We start from the raw sequence: 15,721 nt of genomic DNA, 5'->3' as shown, positions 1-15,721 counted from the left end.
TATCCCCTGGAGACATAGACGAGGGTAGTTCTCATAAAAGTTATAGGAGACCTGCATATGAGAGAGAGAAGCGCGAAAGACAGACAGACAGACAGAGAGACAGACAGACAGACAGAGAGATGAGAGAGAGAGAGAGAGAGAGGGGGAGAGAGAGAAGGAAAGGGCAAGTCGAGGAAGATATTAACATTAATGGTGGTAATGACATTATGATTAAGAGTATAGGCAGAACATTGTAATACCCTTCATATATTCCCCAGATGGTTTTGAATTAATTGAGTTTAAGTCTCATTTGTGCATGAAAAAAAAAGATACGGATCTAATGCTCGTGCCACCCCAATCCCTTGAAGGTAATGCACCAAAGTAATAAATCTATTAGCTGGTATGATTATTTCATTAAACTGTAACAGGCAGAGACATATATTTTGACATTTCAAATGAAACCGGGCTTTTTCCGCCCTGTAATTATTCATGTTTGGAAAAAACAACCCGTTATAAAGATAAATTGCGGGCTCAGACATTTGCATACAATGCACCAATAAAAATGGAAATGGGTAGAGTATGAAAACCGCACTGCTTTTCATTGTCATATTTACAAGGTTCACCAGTTTACAATAGTCGTTAAATTAGCCTGTTTCACCTTTACATAATGAAACAATAACAGTTTCACAGGTGCAGTTTATACAGAGAGAAAGGAGACACAGGCTAAGTGTGGAACAGATGATGGTCGTTGTAATTTGCATGTCTTTGTAGGGTGCTAACTGACACTTAGCTATTACCTCTCTCGGGGGATTAGCCGCGGATTAGGCCCTAAACCGGCGTAAAATATTATGTATCTCATAAACACAGGTGTAGCCCATTTAATTTGTTTCCAAAGTTTCAATCCTTTCCCATTCGTAAAGTTACGTGTATCTCTGTGTAGCTGCATGAATGATAGAACCAAGACATAATACTGTATATGCCAATGCATACATAATAAACATAGAAATTCCTTGACTATATACTTTTTGTGCCAGGCCTGACCTTGATAAAGACAAATCTCTTCTTTAACACACGCGCACACACACACACTCTCTTCAAATCACACGTTGAAAAGTGACATTGACAATTCAATTCCTCCACCGCAGGCATTCCATTTGTCTTTGACCCAACGGTGTTGTCATCACAGCCATGCATGTGTGGTTAATGCACAGACCAAAAAAAGCAATTTACTGGCAAGAACGCTTGCGACCAGTGTCACCTTGATACGTTTGAATTCATAAAGTCATGAATTGCTATGAGTTCCCTTCCAAAAGGAGTCAACTGGATCTGACGTAGATGTCAAATTAATAGTTAATACCAAGAGAATACCAATATACAGTAGTGTGTTTGTAATTGTATTCCTGGAGTGGGTGTACATGGATCAACAGAGTCTGTCTTTATGAAAGGATGAAGAAAACAGTAATCATAAGCATTGGGTACACACACTGACACAGTTTTACTCTATTTCTTTCTACTCCTCCATTCTCTAATCTCTTTGAAGAGAATTCCAGCTCCAGGTCTGACCTGATGATAGCTACACACTGAAAGGGCTCCTTGCGGCTTCTGGCAGGGTTCCATTTCTACTCTCCTTTTGTGAGCAGAGTCACTGCGAATAAATCCATGAAATATATATTCTATTTGAGTAAGGGCAGAATCCATTGGAAATCTGCCATTATGAACACTCATTCCTGTGGCCTGACACACAATCATTTCTTTGCCCAGATGCAACCAAATCAGCTGAGAGATAATGTTGATGTTTTCTGATACAGTAGGTAGAGTCATAAAAGATGTGAAATATTCTCTCTCTCTCTCTCTCTCTCTCTCTCTCTCTCTCTCTCTCTCTCTCTCTCTCTCTCTCTCTCTCTCTCTCTCTCTCTCTCTCTCTCTCTCTCTCTCTCTCTCTCTCTCTCTCTCTCTCGTGAACTACTGGTCCATATAATACCCAGGGATTCCTGCACCCAAACGATGTGCCAACTTGGGACCCACAGCTGTCTTAATTGAGTGAGAGTTCACAGAAATGCTAATAAGCAGCATGAAGTTTGGAAAAGTGATGAATTGGCTTCCTTCAGTAAGTTGGAGTTTAAGTTAAGAGTGTGTGCGTGCGTGCGTGCGTGCGTGCGTGCACATGTGCATGTACAACATGTTGCTGTGCAACTGTCAGTGGTGTAAAGTAACTAAGTAGGCCTACATGTACTCAAGTACTGTACTTAAGTACAAGTTTGAGGTATTTTTTACTTTGCTGGAGTATTTCTAATTTTCAATACTTTTACTTCAACTCCACTACATGATCAGAGGCAAATATTGTACTTTAACTTGAGTTACAAGTTACTTTGTAAAACCTATACATTAACCACTTCAGCCATGGCTATTTGAAAATACCAATCTACAAACTTGTAGATCTGCTTAAGGATTTTTATACAATTGAAACACGTGAAAAGGGATACTGTGCATAATGAGTACTTTTACTTTTAGAACGTATATTTTGATGCCAACAATGCTTTTGTACTTTTACTCAAGTACATTTTTAATACCGGACTTTTACCTGTAACAGAGTATTTCCACATGGTGGTATTGATACTTTTACTTAAGTACATTTTTTTTTTTTACTTTTCCACCACTGGTGTGTGTGTGTACAACATGTTGCTGTGCTGCTGTATCTCTGCGTGTCGGTGTCTGTGTGGTGGTCATCTGTATTCTGTGCTCACATGTGTAACAGCAGTGGTTCATGTTTGTTTGCATGCATGCGTGATGTTTCTCTCTCCATGTGATGGAGTGTGTGGATGTATTATGTAGGCTCTGAGCAGCAGGTAGAGTGTAAATATATATATAGGCTCCATTCAGCTCCACAGGGTGAAGATTCATATCAAAGACATCAATACATACCACAACAGCCCTGGGGACTTGGTCATGAACTCATCCACTGGACTGCAGTGGTGGAAAGTAACCAAGTGCATTTACTCAAGTACTGTACTTAGGTACAAGTTTGAGGTATTTGTACGTTACTTGAGTATTTCCAATTTCCGGTTCTTTTACTTTAATATTGTCATTTTACTCCACTATAATTATTTGAAAACTTTAGTTACTTTGTAGATTTTGATTATTATTACAAAACATACATTAACCACTTCAGCCCTATATACATTTCGGCCATTAGAAAATATCTACAAGCTCACAATGCGCCGCGATGCGACGCATTGTGAGCTTGTAGATCGGCTATTTACTCGGCTAAATACTCTGGTAAAGTAAAGATACCTAAAATGTTTACTAGTACAGTACTTGAGTGAATGTACTTTGTTACTTTACACCACTGCGGTCAGCCAAGTCAAGTTAATACCCAGCAAAGCTATAATAGTCCAGGCCTATACTAAACTTCCCTGCCCTCTACAATCAGTAAACACAGGTCATCTGTCCCTCTCTTCTTTATGACAACCTCAGCTCCAGGTGGTCTAGACTCTAGACTGTTCTTCCAGCTGTGGAATGACCTCCTTTCATCAGTCAAGCCTGCAGAATCACTTCCAATATTGTCCCAATCAGTCTCAGTCTGAAAAAAAATCTTCTCTTCAGACGCCCAGACCTTATCTCCTAGCGCTTATTTCTTATCTTTGTCTCTGTGCATGTCCTGCTTGTTATCTATGTAGACAGAAGCTTGGTTATGCTATATAGATAGTGCTATGTTGTTTTAGTCTGGCTCAAGCCCCTGAGATCGCTAGCCTCGCATTCAGGGTCTGGTGACACTGTAGAAGGCGGGGTTTTCTCGTTTCCAAATCTAAACGACCCAATCGGGATCTGGATAATCCAAGAACCAATCGCCACAGAGTCCCACTTTGGCCACGCCCCCATCTCAGAAAACGGCTGCACTGAGAGGGCTTTCAGACTGAATAATGGAGTGAAACGAAATGAAAATTCAGGCTGAGTGTCAGGCTAATGTTGTTTATGTTAATACGATAGATCCCATGGATTCATGTCTACTTGTTTTCCTAGTTACAGTACTTTGTAGGACAATAAGCACAAACTTACTTTCTTAGCACTTAGCACTGGAACACCTAATGTGTTGTGATGGTTGACTAAAGGTCCGTGGCAGTTATTCCAATCTTGCAATTTGTAAGTCTCTCTGGACAAGAGAGTCTGCTAATGCCTAAATTGTAAATATTGTCCAGTCATTGATTTGTTCTGCCAGCCAGCCAGGCAGCCAGGCAGCCAACTAGTTCACCAGCCTATGGTGTACCTCTGTGCAAAGTACAATGGGAGCAGAGCAGAGCATTAATTCCATTAGTGCTATCGAAGAGACCCACGATGCCAGCCACCTATAGCACTGCTATAAGCACATGTTCAAAGCATTGCAATGTTCCTACAAACTAATTTGCTCTCTCCATTCTCATCTCTCGTAACCTTCTTCAGTAATTCTTTTCTCGTATTCTCCCTCGGGGTCTCTCTCTATGCCCCCCTCGCTCAGTCTTCCTAATTTTTTCCCTCAGTACCTCTCTCTATGGTTACTCTATCTCATTTTTCTTTCCCTCCCATTTGGTTTTCTCAGCCCTATATGTCCTTTCTTTCTCTCTTATATTCTCGCTCCATCTCTCTCTCTCTTTCATTGTACTTAATCTATATCCCATCTCTCTCTCATTCCCTGCTCATCTGTGGAATCGTCATCTCTTTCTCCCCTGTTGTTTCGGTGTGTTCACAACATCTGCTTGCTGCTTCTGTCTGCCGTGTCTGCCTGCCAAACCCCCATAGGGAACCCGGATAACAGATAGTGTGTTTGCCGATGCTGTGGGCTTTCATCCGCTCACAGTGCTCTGTGCAGCTAGGTGGTTTTGTCAGTGCAAACTGTAAGAGAGCAGGGGCTGTTTTCTGGTGCTGAGTGACAAGGGAAGGTCGCCGTTTTGAAGGCTATAAAAGCCAGAGATAGTCCCTGCCAAGGCACGAGGGAGCAAGACACCATATTCCAACCAAGCTTGGCTCACTGCCCAGCTTATTGTTTCACTTTTTTTTCTTCTTCTTTCAGAAAGTCTTGTCGCCGTTCCTTCAGCTGTTCCTTTTTTCTAGTTGTGTAAGCAGTTTTAAAAGTGCCATAAAAGTTTACTTGGACGTTTATTCAGGTGGCGGTGGATCAGGACAGAGAGAAGGTCTCGATCGGCTAGATCCCGAGCTCCTCCGAGGCATTGTGTCAAAGAGTTTCAGTGAAAATAGCAGCTCTACAAGCTCACATTGTGTCGATGCGAAGTGTTGTGAGCCAAAGGACACTGTCGTATGACTTTGTATAAGTTAGGGCTCAAGGGGTTATAAGCATCACACTACTGTGTGTACTATAGAGTTAAAAATAATAGAGAGGTAACGAAAATGTGCCATAATAAACGGCAGTACCTATGATCGGCCACCATGTCCAATCCGCTTCACTGCTCCCTCTCGGTTCTGGGGGCTTGGTGTGTACGCCTGAGATTCTGTACATGCAAATTAATCTATTAGTTGTTTTTTTAGTTAATTACTGCCCACAGTATGGCGTACGGTACGTGTGTGGGGTTGTGTGGTTTTATGAACACGCATAATGTGCGTCTGCTATACCTCTGTGTCTTAATTACTTTGGAGCCTAAACAGTCCCTTCCCTCAAGCGCTACACAGCAGGTGTTTTGAAGAAACAGCTCTGCATGGGAGAAATGCTTCGTTACCCTGACTGGAGACACAGGAAGTGAAAACTTTTCACAATGTCATTGCTCTATTCTTTGTCATACAATCATTACTGTAGATGTGAATGGATACAATGTACAGTAAACGTACACTTGTAAAGCACCTTTGAGTGCCTAGAAAAGCACTCATGGGCCCTATCTTCCACCAAGCACAAGACAGTGCTAAAAGGCAGCACAATTATAATGGCTAGTGTCGAACCAATGCACTTGTAATTTATACACCCATGGCACCCATGTTGTTTAGATACCAAATGATTTCGGGCCCATCTAGCGCCCCAGGGTCTTAAAATGAGGTGTGGTTTGGCGCATTGCTGCCTTACACACATAAAGAAGATTTTAAAAAAGCGATTGCGATTTAGACCAGCTCCTTGTTGTGTGTGTGTGTGTGTGTGTGTGTGTGTGTGTGTGTGTGTGTGTGTGTGTGTGTGTGTGTGTGTGTGTGTGTGTGTGTGTGTGTGTGTGTGTGTGTGTGTGTGTGTGTGTGTGTGTGTGTGTGGGCGTAGGCTTGGTTCCTGGCTTTCCAGATTGGCGCACCTGTCTCTGGTCATCTCATCTCACTCACTTGCCTGCCCATCTTCCCATCAACCTCCACAAAAGCCCTGGTCTTCTCGCGCTGCCAGATCGTTTCACAGTCTCCTTGCGGTAACGCTTGTGGCCAGTTATTCTTAGTGTTTTTGAGTGCATTCCTGTTCTACTGTGTTCCTGTTCCAGTGTTTTTAGCTTTTTGACTTACTCCACTTCTCCTCTGCTTCGGTTGCCTGCCTGCTCCCCTGCCTCCCTGCCCACTTGTTTTGCCTTCAACCTCAGCCTGCCTACCACCTCCACTCCAGGCGATATGGTGAAGATATATGTGAAGATAACACGTGAAGACAACACAGATGTCTCTGAGGAGATTAGGCTTCAGGAGGAAGACATGAATTCTGACCAGCAGCACGGCCATTATGTTCCACCCGTTTCAATCAAAATCCATCGATATTCAACACATTAACACTAATGTTCAACATGGCAGATGACATTTCTGAGGAACTCCACATTGAGATTAAAAAGTAATGATCTGGGCCAGATTATTAATATATTGCCTTGAGGGAGTCCATGCACGTTGTCTGTGTTGAGGAGAGAGGGAGGGAGAAAGAAAGGGAGAGAAAGATACATGTAGATACATAGTATATTTCAACTAGTAGTAGCCTATATACTTTATTGCTAAAAGAATATCTCTCATCCTCTAAGAATATCGTGAACCTATTGGCTATATTTGTGGTGGTTTAACCCATTCAATCCGGGAACGCATCTTTGTCATTTTAGATTTCTTTAGCTATTCAAATATAGCAGATATACAAGCCCCAAGCACCAAGTGCAAGTCCTATGAACTTGTAGATCTGCTATTTTTGATAAATCGTGAAAATGTGTGCAAATCTTTGAATATATATTTTTGAAAGCAAACATTTGTAACTCAAATCTTTGCTTCTGGGGGGTCTCTGGAACAAAATATTTTGAGATGTGTATATGGGTATATATATGTATATATATATCAAATGTTTGAGATGGGTGTAAATCCTAACAGTTAAAAAAGAAAAAAAACTATGTTGCTATATCAGTGGTTCTCAAACTGTTTCATGTCAAGGACCCCCAAAATGATACGAATTTGGCCGCGGGCCTCCATCTCAAAATATTTTGTTCCAGGGACCCCCCAGAAGCAAAGATTTGAGTCACAAATGTTCCTTTGTTCATCCCGATGAATTGTATTTGTCTGAAACACATGTTTTAATTGTATTAATGATCACCTGTTCTGCTAATTTAATTTGCTCATGAGTTGATGCTTTGCCAATACAAATGTAACTTTTGTGACAGCAAAAAATACAGGACAGTGACATGCAAGGGGAGATAAATAAGAGATCAAGTGAGGAACAAGTTAGCTCCATTGACTTTGGAATGCTTTTTTCAACAGTGTCCTCTACATGATAATGAGAGAAGCGGAGAGGAGAGGAGAGGAGAGGAGAGAGATTCAACCATTAAATTTAACTAAAGTGTGGAGCACAAGAGGGTTACAGTATGTGGGAACCACTTAAGCCCTACTTGGTCGTACGAAGAATAACAACATGTTGTTTCCCCCCCCCCCTAAATTAACATGCCCACTTTTTTCACAAGAGCATGAAAAAGGTGCATGGAGACTGTAGGTACAGTACATTGTGTGCAGTAATGTCACTAAGACAACAACATCCATTCACCAATGAGAGTACTAAATGTTCACTTCATTGTCCTCCAGTGCTGTAACCTATGTGTCCCGCCTGTTGGACACAATCATCTGTCCACAGCACACATCCCTCTGACAGCAAGCGAGTGGCAAACGACGCACAACAAAGCTCTCTCCACAAGACATCACAAATCACGGTGTCTGGAGAGGAGCAGAAGGGATTGTTTCGGTATAAGATACACAATGACAGGCAGCAGCACAAATCATAGAGAAAGGTGGGCACATTCACTCACTCACACACACACACACACACACACACACACACACACACACACACACACACACACACACACACACACACACACACACACACACACACACACACACACACACACACAGTTAATCACATATGGAGACAAATTGGCACTCACTCATACTCATACACACACAGGCACACACCACACTCACTCTCGCATATGCACGTATGTATCCATGCGCGCGCGCGCGCACACACACACACACACACACACACACACACACACACACACACACACACACACACACACACACACACACACACACACACACACACACACACACACACACACACACACACACACACACACACACACACACACACACACACACACACACAGGGACTCGCACACAGTGTCATCATCAGTCATCGTAATTGCGTTTAAACAGACTGAGGTGTTTTGTCTTGTCCTTCTAAACGTGCGACAGTAGTGAATGCAAACACATCATTCTTTACAACGCACCGCACCTCTGTTTGAGATGGATTAAAGAGAGGCGGAGCAGGAGAGGAGGAAGAGAGAGAGTGTGAGACTGGTAAGGAGGGGGGAGAGAGAGAGAGAGAGAGAGAGAGAGAGAGAGAGAGAGAGAGAGAGAGAGAGAGAGAGAGAGAGAGAGAATGGCAGACAAGGTGAGAAAGGGAGAGTAGGGCTGGGTGGGAGAGATGACAGGAGAGACAGAGACAGAGAGAGAGAGAGAGAGAGAGAGAGAGAGAGGCGGCGGGTAAAAAGAGATTGTGGTGGCATCATCTGCGTGTTTATATTATTTGAGGGTGTTTGCATTAGTGTCACAGGAAAGCGAGAGAATGCATGACAGACACGGAGAAACAGGCAGAGTGATAGATGCAGAGGAACAGATGGAGTGGGTGATAGATACGAGGGAATAGAGAGAGTGTGGAGGATGACTGATACAGGGTAACAGTGTGAAAATACTTCGCTGAATTGTCAAGTAAGATGCCAGGAAGGCAGACTCGGGAATCGGGATGCATTGGACGTTGCAAAAGGTGATATTGTTTATTTACAATGCTAGCCTCAACACAGTTGAACATCAACTGCACACAACCACACACTGAGGCTGAAACAATTAAGGCCCATCGTTGGAGACTTGAATTTATGGATATTGTTTTGTTTTTGTCGCATTCCTAAGTCATAATTTGATCACCAGCGGACCGGTAGGCAGCGGTTCCGGTAGGAGACACAAAGGAGACTTTCTGAAAATATTTTTCTGCCAAGGAAGAAAGACCCCATACAAGATTTTGCTGGGGACCCTCTGGCACCCACTCAAGGACCCCTGGGGGTTCCCAGACCCCACTTTGAGAACCCCTGCTCTAAACCAATAACTAACTCCCCTTCAGTACGATTGGTCAAGTGACATCAGCAATGATGTCACCAGTCTTATATAGGTGGAGAAATGTTGGACGGCGCACATCACATTTTTGGAACTATGTTTAACCGTTTCCTCTTGAACAGGAATTATGCTAGTTGGAAACTGGTAACGCTTAACACAAACCCTGGATAAATGCATTCATAAAGTAAAAGAAACAACGAACATGTACACTATGTTTGGTTGAGTAAACAATCATGTAGCACAAGCTGAAAGCACGTATGGTGAGACTATACAGACACTTTGTAACAGAGAGAGTGGATGACAGATACAGAGGAACGGATAGAGTGGATGACAGATACAGAGGAACGGATAGAGTGGATGATAGTTCCAGATGAACAGATAGAATGGATGATGATGGAATGGATACGGATGAAGAGATAGAGTGGATGATAATAGATACAGAGGAACAGAACAGGGTGATAGTTCCAGAGCAACATACGGAGTGGATGATACTTCCAGAGGAACAGATGGAGTGGATGATAGAGGAACAGATGGAGTGGATGATAGTTCCAGAGCAACGTATGGAGTGGATGATAGAGGAACAGATGATAGTTCCAGAGCAATGTATGGAGTGGACGATAGAGGAACATATGATACTTCCAGAGCAACGTATGGAGTGGATGATAGAGGAACAGATGATAGTTCCAGAGCAACGTATGGAGTGGATTACAGGGGAACAGATGATAGTTCCAGAGCAACGTATGGAGTGGATTACAGAGGAACAGATGATAGTTCCAGAGCAACGTATGGAGTGGATGCTCGTTCCAGAGGAACGTATGGAGTGGATGCTCGTTCCAGAGGAACGTATGCAGTGGATGCTAGTTCCAGAGCAACGTATGGAGTGGATGATAGTTCCAGATCAACGTATGGAGTGGATGATAGTTCCGGATCAACAGATGGAGTGGATGATAGTTCCACAGGAAGATATGGAGTGGGTGATGGTTACAGAGCAACAGATAGAGTGGATGATACTTCCAGAGGAGCAGATAGAGTGGGTGATAGTTACAGAGGAGCATATACGAGTGGATGACAGAACAAAGAGATATTTGAACAGAAGATATAGAAAGAGGTGGTGAGGAACAGAGTGGAGGAGATAAGAGGAACATACATAGTAGATGAAACAGATTAGGAACAAATAGAGTGGATGATAGACAGAGGAGAGAGAGAGCAACTGGGGACAACAGCCATGACGCAAATAAAACCCCTATATAAAGACAGCATGCCGCGTGCGTGGTGTTAGGGGATGTGGGGCACGTAGAGCAAAGGACATCGCAAGGCCCTGCTTTGATCCAAGCCTCATTCACAGTACTGTCAACGGCAACACAAACTGAATTATGGATCCTTCTTTTATACTGAAAATCCTATTGGTCTGAGCCAACAGTGTGGGTGTGTGGGTGTGTGTGTGTGTGTGTGTGTGTGTGTGTGTGTGTGTGTGTGTGTGTGTGTGGTGTGTGTGTGTGTGTGTGTGTGTGTGTGTGTGTGTGTGTGTGTGTGTGTGTGTGTGTGTGTGTGTGTGTGTGTGTGTGTGGAGGCCTATGTATGATGTATGTATACAGTACGGTATCACTGCAGGCTATTGCTGTGGAACACCAAGAGAGGGAGAGAGACGGCAAAACAGAATGAGAGAGGGATAATAATTTACCTTTATTGTTTGGAGGCGATAGTTGCCTTCCTTTGTATGTGCGTGGGTGCGCGTGCGTGCGTGCAAGGGGGCAGACAGATCCTCCTGCAGGAACACTACACTATCACTATGCACACCTGTCCAGTCCTGCCCTAAAAAGCCAGGTCAGAGGTTAGTTCATCTTTATACCCGGGGTCTTCAATGTTTTACAGGCCAAGGACCCCTTAGCTGAGAGAGAGAGAGATGAAGCAGGGACCCCCACTACATATTGTATAAAATTGTGTTGCAGATTCAACTTTTTCATGGATTTCATAGATATTGTATCTTCATAGACTTGTTGGACAGACAGCACTATCATCAGGGTATGTAGATTCATGTTAATGTGTATTTTCGGACATTTAACCACTTAAACTGTCAATACATAGTAAACTTGACCTATCACTCTGTACTTGGTCTGCTCTTTTAGTTTTTTCCCTCTACTCCAAACGTCTTTGCCGAAAATGGGCAATTTACAAGCTCACAATGCTGCGAGGCGTTGTGAGCTTGTAGATCTGCTATTTTTGCCTAAGTTCTCCTCAGAATAGAGATGCTTTAAAGTGCTCATGTCGCCTTGTTGCTTCTTTTGGGCTTGTTTTTCTAGACCTGGTTGCTTATTTCTCTCGCAAAATATGGCAACACTGCCCCTGAACATCATTTGTGCCAAGTTTGGTGCAGATTGGAGCAACTGTGTGCCTGTGTCACCACGTGGCCCTGGTGTGACTATACTCCCATGGTAGAACCTGAACAGTGGTTGTGGTAGGTTTGGTGCAGATCAGAGCAAACACGGTGCTCCTTGCAAGTCCAGATGCTACGTTTGTGACGTCCGCTCTGTCCACCCATTAGGCCAGTGGTTCTCAACCAGTGGTCCGGGACCACCAGTGGTCCTTGAGGGGGTTCCAGGTGGTCCCCAACTAAGTGATGGAGAGTTTGGTAACCTAATGGACCCTTATAGATCTTTAACTCTTGAGAGTGTAACATTTTACGCTGTCAAGAGTTAAACTGTTGTTAAACATCTGCATTACTTAATTTCCAAGAAGTCTACATTAGAGAATGTAGAAGAATTGTTTTTTTGATCAACGTTTGCCTGTCATCTCTCCTATTGTTACCAACATCAATACAGCATGGAATTGTGGACAAAAGCTTATCCAACGATAACAAAATATTCTAAGTCTAGAGAGTCTAGATCTCATCAAACGGTGGTTCCGTGGCTCAAATGTTGAATAAATAATGGACCTTGATATGAAAAGGGGTGAAAACCACTACATTAGGCAATTCATTTTAATATAGGACATTGCTACACGTTTTTGTTACTATAGCGTTACTACTTCTCTGTACTAATCTGTATCTTTGTTTCTTTGTTTCATCAAAGAGAGAGAGAGAGAGAGAGTTACAGTATGACACGCTATGGGCTAGTTTCAAACATTGGAACTATAGAACGAGCATTTCCACATTCCATTCTTACAATGGTAGGCAACGATAGTGTCGTCACTCTCATATTAGATCACGCTGGTTTCATCCATACAGCGGTGCTGCTATAACGACTGAATTGCCCTCGAGATTAATAAAGATCTATTTATCTAGGATCATAGACTAGGCATGAAGCATGAAGAATCACCTCTGTGAGCGTTGGTCTGGGCTGGGGGGCGGGGCTGGGTTGTCTGACTGGCTTTCATCACTGTAACCAGGGCTGGCATTTAACCTACCTGCTCTCGTCCTCCTCCTCCTGTCTTCTCCTCCTGTATCTTTCATCTTTACAGTTTTACATCTCTCTCTCTCTCTCTCTGTCTGTCTCTGTCACTCTCTCTCTATCTCTCTCGCTCTGTCTCGCTCTGTCTCGCTGTCTCTCTCAAACTTCTCTCCCTTGCTCCATCTCTCCTTTTTTTGTCTCTGTCTGTCTTTCTGTCTCTCTCGCACATGCACGCACGCACGTACGCACGTACGCACGCACGCATGCACGCACACACCTACACACGCACGCACGCACATAAACCGACCATACACTTCCATTTTTCTGGGATTCAGAATATGAGACTCTCCCATATTTTGCATTTTCTCCCGCTGTCCTCCTATGTAAATATTTTCTTGTAATATCCCATTTAAAAGTAAGACAATGAAAAAAAAAATAATAAAACAAATAACACACACTCCCCACCACCACAAGTTGCCCCCCCCCTTTACAGAAAACATAATGGAAATGAAACGTGCACTGGTATTCAAAAGAAATACTATTATTTTCAAATCACGTTGACAGTTAAGACATACAGTACACACACCCACACACATACTACATCCCCACACACATCTCCTTTTCCTCTCCCTCTGTCTCTCTCTCTCTCTCTCTCTCTCACACACACACACACACACACACACACACACACACACACACACACACACACACACACACACACACACACACACACACACACACACACACACACACACACACACACACACACACACACACACACACACACACACACACACACACACACACACACACACACACACACACACACCTTCTCTCAACATAGGAAGCTGTCTCTGGACAGAAAGGGAAATGAAACATCAAAGTGGGAGAGCGAGAGAGAAAGAGAGAGAGTGAGTGATAGGAACACAACACAGAGCGAGAGAGAGAGAGAGAGAGAGAGAGAGAGAGAGAGAGAGAGTGTTAAAGAAAGGCGTGTGAGAGAGAGAAAGACGGTGAGATCAGAAATGGGGGTTGACAGTCGCCATGTATATACTGTGGCTGTGAAGCTGTAATGGAGCCTGAAATTCTCTCACTCCCATGACTGTCTGCATCTTCATTTCTGCAACCCTTTTGCCATCTCTCTCTACTGCATGTGTTTTTCCCCCTTCCAATGCAGTCCACCCCCCTCTCCTCCTCCCCTGCGGGTCCATTTGGTTAAGCTTGGAGTAAAATCTTTTTCTCCAATTAGAGAAGGGTGGATTTTGTGTGTTTGTTTGTGCCGCTTCTCCCAGAACACCAGTTGACCATTTTGACCAGTTTGTGTAGGCAGGCTACACTGGCCACACGGGCACCCAGCGGTAACACCCCTCCCACTCCTGCCTATCAACAGCACTGCTTGCTGGCTGCAGCATTGTACAGAGCCACTGAGATAGAAAGAGTTGTGACATCTCCGTTCACAGACATAGCCTTTCTGACCCCTCATCGGCACACAACTCTTGTCAGATTGTCAGTGGCTCTGGAATAACATTCATCGCTTCTACTGCTGTTTATTTTCATCCATGTCAAGTGTGTGCTATCTCTCTCCATTAATTAGTTGCCATCTGGTTGTCTTTATTGTAGCTTAACACATTTACAGTACATGACGCTTACAGGTAGGCTACAGTAGATTGTTGGCGACGTGCAAAAGCAGTGAAGGTCAGCACGCCCGGAGGTGGATTATGACAGTAGCCTTCCTTTCTTTAAAACACTACCTGGTACGCTGCTGACAGATTGCGGACATAAAATAATATCACGAATGTCAGAGTATTCACACATGTCAAAACAACAATATTTCCCATTCCCATCACTACATTGCCTCAGTTTGTATCCTGCTACTTTGCTGCCATTCTGCTGCCTGCCTCACACCAACGTGGCTGTCCAGCAATGAGGCTCGTAAGGTCCTAAGGTTTTTTATTAGTCAGTTAATCCGTTTTAAAGACAATTGAAAAAACTGCAGGAATCAAACTGGGTTTGATTGAAAACATTACCACTTGTCGGACGGCAATTTGCTCTCTCTCTCTCTCTCTCTCTCTCTCTCTCTCTCTCTCTCTCTCTCTCTCTCTCTCTCTCTCTCTCTCTCTCTCTCTCTCTCTCTCTCTCTCTCTCTCTCTCTCTCTCTCTCTCTCTCTCATCGTTGTAGGCCCGCTAGCAGCAGGGCTCTAAGGATGGCAGGGCAGGGCTGAGGCAAAAATTCGGCCTGACATTTTGTCCCAGTCCGGCCCACCACAACTGGCACGCAGATAGCAGATACCCTACTGACCTGCTTTGTCAAGGCACACACAAACAAACAAGCCAAGCAATAATACCACCGCCTTTACTGAAAAACATCCCTCCATGTTCTGAAGCCTTGAGTGAAATAAATGATATACACAACCCATACATATGATAGTTAGCCTACAGTACCACTGTCTGATTTCATCCACCTAACAAGACCATGTAATCCTGTCATACTACTGAGTGGAAGGTGGTTTGCCAACACTGCGCTTGCGGAAAAAGCTCTTAACCAGGAACACTGCGCTAGATGTGAGGTAATTATGATCCTATTCAGGTCACAGCCAGCCCTACTCTGGCCTGTTTATCTTCACAGGCCAACAACATGTAGCTGCCACGCTTATCAGAGCTGCATGGCATTGAATTGTCACATCTGTCTCATGTTTATTTCATGACAGTGTTCATTGTGTGTGTGTGTGTGTGTGTGTGTGTGTGTGTGTGTGTGTGTGTGTGTGTGTGTGTGTTTGCGTGCC

Source organism: Gymnoscopelus microlampas (assembly GCF_963454915.1).
Source record: "Gymnoscopelus microlampas genome assembly, chromosome: 2".
NCBI lineage: Eukaryota > Metazoa > Chordata > Actinopteri > Myctophiformes > Myctophidae > Gymnoscopelus > Gymnoscopelus microlampas.
This window is presented reverse-complemented; position numbering follows the sequence as displayed.